The sequence below is a fragment of the Cyprinus carpio genome, chromosome A24 (genome assembly GCF_018340385.1).
Source record: "Cyprinus carpio isolate SPL01 chromosome A24, ASM1834038v1, whole genome shotgun sequence".
Lineage (NCBI taxonomy): Eukaryota > Metazoa > Chordata > Actinopteri > Cypriniformes > Cyprinidae > Cyprinus > Cyprinus carpio.
Window position 1 is genome coordinate 16013604 of NC_056595.1, and position 5327 is coordinate 16018930.

At 35.6% G+C, this 5327-nt stretch overlaps 1 long non-coding RNA gene across 1 annotated transcript; it reads right to left on the bottom strand.

Moving 5' to 3' along the window:
* Positions 1 to 1698: 1698 nt before the first annotated feature.
* Positions 1699 to 4745, bottom strand: LOC109053834. Its single transcript, XR_006153462.1, has 3 exons — positions 4580 to 4745; positions 3019 to 3053; positions 1699 to 2275 (listed from the first exon to the last, which is right to left on the bottom strand). It is a non-coding gene; the product is annotated as an uncharacterized LOC109053834 (long non-coding RNA).
* Between the last annotated feature and the right edge of the window lie 582 nt (positions 4746 to 5327).

The window sequence follows — 5327 nt, forward strand, 5'->3', positions numbered from 1 at the left end:
ATGTTTGTGGATTTTTTATCTATTTGTAGATCTTGTTTTACATTTGCGGATCATGAGGAGTTTGTTTGCAGATTTGGAATCTATTTACAGATTGTGTTTTACATTGGCAGATTTTAAATTTATTTGTAGATCTTGTTTTGTGTTTACAAATTGTAATATGCATTTTTGACTCATAGTCTCTTCATTTTCAGTGATTATGGCATTATTTTGTCACAACAGCGAAACAATAGTGTCAGAATTCTGAAAACAAATGTGACATTCTACAAACAGAACATGATCTTCACCTGCAAACAAGTCACTTTACATTCATTCAAATTCTGGTTTTTAAGTGCAAGTCACTGATTTCTATTTGTGAATCGGGATGTGTTTATTTGTGGATTTTTAATCTTTTTGTAGATCATGCTTTATATTTGTGGATCACAAAGAGTTTGTTTGAGGACTTTGTATCTATATAGATCTTGTTTTACATTTGTGGATCATGAGGACTTTGTTTGCGGATTTTTTATCTGTTTGTAGATTGTGTTTTGTGTTTACGAGTTGTAATATCTATTTGTGACTTTTAGTCTGTCCATTTTCAATGGTTTTGGCATCAATTTACCCCCATAGACTAAAATAGTCATATCTGACAGACAAAATAAGACTCTGTGTATAAGAACGAGTAAAGCTGTTTGTGGTTAGGACAACAAAAAGTTTTAAAAGTTAAACTTTTAGGCTGGTCTGCCTCCATGGTCCAACAGCGCTCGTCAATGTCAAAATAATCGAGATGGCCAATCAAATCAAAGAAGGCAGGTCTTACGTTCACTATCACAATGCAACGAGAGTTTGACAGTAGTACTGTATTAGAAAACTGTTTTACGATAGAAATGTTCAGCGACCGACAGTAATAGGCTACAGTGATGCAAACTACTCAATGTTTTATGAAATTTTGCCATTTTAAATAACTTTTAATCCTTTAATTATTTAATTGCTTCATTATTATTATTATGCAGCAGATCTTACAATTCTTATGAGCGTGTACGTGACTGTGATTCGTGCGGGAGCATGTCAGTGAGCACGGCATCACAATCGATCAGATGCATGTTAAAGTTGCGTTCGTTACTCTAGCAACCCCTACCCACCCACCCACACACACAAAATTGCAGAGGGTGTCGCACATCAACTTCACACAGGGCCTCATACACCCCTTGCGACAGCCCTGGCTTGAGTAATAAGCTGAGGTAATCAAAAACTACATTTGCCTTGCCAGTAATGGGGGGGGGGGGGGGGGGTGTGGCTTGCTGAATTGCACATTAGAGAATCATGTTGTTTTTGGCATGCACCTATACTGTATTCTTTTTGTCAGAAGGAGTCTCAGTGATTGGTATGAGATCCTCCCGGCCATGATTAAAGCACATTCCTTTAAAGATGTCCCTTTAAATTAAATTTGGATATGGTTCAATTAAATTGCGTTATTTTGAGGGGACAGCAAATTTACACTGTTATAAAAGCTGTACACTCACTACTTTACATTGTATCAAAGTGTCATTTTTTCAGTGTTGTCACATGAAAAGATATCATAAAATATTGACAATAATGTGAGGGGTGTACTCACTTCTGTGTGATACTATATATATATATATATATATATATATATATATATACATTTCACCAGTTTTTTTTATAACAGCGTATAAATAACGACCCCGTACACACCTCCAAGACCACTTGAGGTCCTCCCGGCCGTGATTAAAGCACATTCCTTTAAAGATGTCCCTTTAAATGTATAAATGTATTCATATTAAGTTTTTGATAATTCCTTTATGTCTACCACATTAAAATGGTATATGGATCTAAGTTACCAATAATAAAAAAAAAAAAACTCCTTGCTGATCCCAAGTAATCTTCACTGAAGCCTCACCTGAGTCCTGGCTGGTGGTTTTGCTTTATCACTCCCAGGAAACTTGGCCTTGTTGGAGATTCTGGAAGCTTGCTCTTTACAGAACTTGATGTGGCGATCTGCTGCATTCTCACTGAAGCGTTGCTGGCAATAGGGACACTGGATATAATCTGGAAAAGTCAATTGCTGTTACTGTGTTCATCGATCTTACTGTAACTATTCCAAGTGTCAATAAACTAGTTTTTTTTTTTTTTTTCCTGGATCATAGGATGGAGGAGGGGGTGGAGGAAGGGGTCCACCATCTTTCAAGAACTGATTTAAACCTTTAGCAGCGCGGATGGTGGCAATGAATTCTTCATGCTTTCGGTGCCAATTGGACTGCTTCTTCAGTGGTTCAGGCTGTTTAAAACAAACATTTAGTTTAAAAGCAGGCAAACAAGTGCAATTTTTATGAAATCAAACAGGATTGCAGGATAATATACATTTCCTAAATCACTTACTACATAACCTTCAAAGGGAGAATAAGATGACTTAATTATTTTAAATTTAGGAATGTACCATTATTAAAATTCCAACAATTATCATGTTATAACCAAAAATATTATATGGACAATATTACAATTCTATACCATTTTGTCTAAATGAAAAAAAAAAAAAAAAAAAAAAAAAAAAAAAACTAAAATCAAATTAAAGACTACAAATTAATTTAGGCACCACAATATTATAATGCACAGTATGAAAACTTGATTTACATTTTGTGATTGTGTTATTGTTAGTGTTTTAAGTGTTAAAAATGTTGAATATTATTATAATCTTATTTAAATAAAAATGCTTTCTAAAACATTTTCTAAAAATCTTGATGTACAACATCTACCAACATTTCTTTTTTTTTCTGATCAACAACTGTTGATTTTACCAACAAAAAAAAAAAAAAAAAAGAAAGAAAAGAAAAAAAAAGAACATGCAGTTCTTGATACATCTGGAATTACAAAATTAATCATGTTTTATTTTAATCTATTGATACTCCCAGTTTCTGGGAAATATAAAACACTGAAGCCTTAAAAATATAAGTTACAAGATGAGACACACAATTCAGTAATGAGAGAGAGAGAAAAAAGAACAAAATCAAACATTCAACTTACTTTATCAGACTTGAGCTGCTGGAAGAACTTTGCAACTGAAACATAACCAAAAGGGTTTTTAGAATATGTCAGGACACTGGGGTAAGATGTTAGAGTATCCATGAAATATAACAGCCCTGAATAGTGGGCTCTGTTTGTGACTGAGATCTTTTTCACATCTGGTATGCAGATCTGGTATGCTTACTTGAAGCCAAAGCAGAGTTTCTGAATTAAAGCATGTCAGCTGGTTGGTTGACACTACCTCGCCAAAGATATATATTTTGAAATTTCAAACAAGCAGAAAGTTGAGAAACTACTGTCATGTTCACACTGCCCCAAAAAACTTGAGGTTGTGAGAGAAGCCAAGCATGGTATTCCTTTAAACTAACTGATAAAGAATGGCGCGAACAAGGGAAAGGTCATGGGCTTGGCTTCCCAGGAACATGCATGCCGTTAAAAATTAGCAACAAGGAATGTGCATACAAAAAGTAAATAATAATACACTAAAGGAGTAATTCATGGAGAACAAGAGATTCGAACACTGAGGTTTAAGGTCACGGTCAGAACTGTGATAAAATCAACAAATCTAAATGTAAAATATGTATTGTGGTGCCACAAAATACATTGTTTACGGCAATACGTTTTCATAATTTGAATGACGGAAGTCTTACATGCATTACACGGGGATGCAGGCAGACGCGTGAATAACAGCATGCGTGTGCTCATGTCACGTTGCTGTGCACGTGGTCACGAAAACTATATTTGCATGCGTTTTTATAGCCATGCAGTTTAAAACAACTGATTTTAGGCAGTTGAAACACAAACAACAGAGCTATATGCGCGCGTTGTCTCTGTTTCTGTGTGAGAGGAGTGCTGAAGCCGCGCATCAGTTGCTAATACAGCTCGTGAGCTTTTTATGAAAGTGAAAGTGAAAGTTGTGACATTTGCCAAGTATGGTAAGGCATACTCGGAATTGTTGCTCTGCATTTAACCCATCCAAGTGCACACACACAGCAGTGAGAAGTGAACACACCGCAACTCGGGGTTCAATATATATATATATATATATATACACATCCTATTTAACAGTTTTGTTTTGTTTTTAAACTGCATTAACCACATTTATTCAAGGTAAAACAATGCAGAAAAAAAGTCAGATGCCTATTGGACGTTAGCATGTTGAGGCAGTGTAAACCTTAGCCTTACAAGATAACTTTATTAATTTTATTATTATTATTATTAGCTATACATAACTGGAAATTGTTAACAGTGTTGCTAAGCAGTGAGGCTTAAAAGCCAGTCAAATGGATTCTTTGCCTTTCTGCTCATGATGCTCTGTTACTACTAAGATGAAGTTGGTGAACAACACTTTTGCCAATGTATGCGATGGATTTTATAGCAGCAACACAAGACAAAAATGTGCAGCAGTCTGAACAATAGACTGGATGTAATCACTCACAGTTCACTTCCCATCAACTGTGAACAGGAATGGAACATATACAGTTCAAGGTAAACTAGATTCAGGTCCAAACAACTACTATAAAAGTGTCACTGTAAGGTTTAAGTGGGGTTGTTTCCTCACCTTTGGTTTTATGGGTTTGACTGTAGAAATATCAGTCCCCTCTGCCCTTTGCCTGCCGGAGTCGAACACCCTCCTTTTCTTTGTTGCTGTCTTCTGGCAGATTGGCACATGTTTTTTTTCTACAACAGGAAATAAGGCAGTAATAAGGAGGGCAGGTATCAAATAACTATGACAGCACTGCGCTGACTGAGTAATAATACCAGGTTTTGTTTTTACTGCAACTTGCTAGCAACACATAATAATGCACATACTGCAACATAGTGAAAAATATTATATAGTTATGTTTAATTTAGAATGTCACATTGGAATTTTTATTTTTATGTTTGTGCGCACATTTGAATGGCAAGACAGTTCATATAAACTTATCAACCACCAGCTGTCAGTTTATCATCCATTCAGAAATACTTACAAGAACCATTGAAAAAAAATGTCTTCCACATATTTTACAGGGCAGCAGGTCTTTAGAAATAGGAGATTCTGTATACAAAACACAAATAGTAACAGATCAACATGATAAATTAAACACACACACACACACACACACACACACACACACACACACACACACACACACACACACACACACACACAAAGATGATAAAGATCAATAGTTCAGTCTATTTGGCTGTTCCGACCAGTTCACTCAGATACAGTGGCTTTAGATTAGCTAAACAAATGAGAACAGATCCAGCAGAAGTATGTGAAAATAGGTCACTCCAGTCAGTCCAAGCAAAACAACTGAGGGACT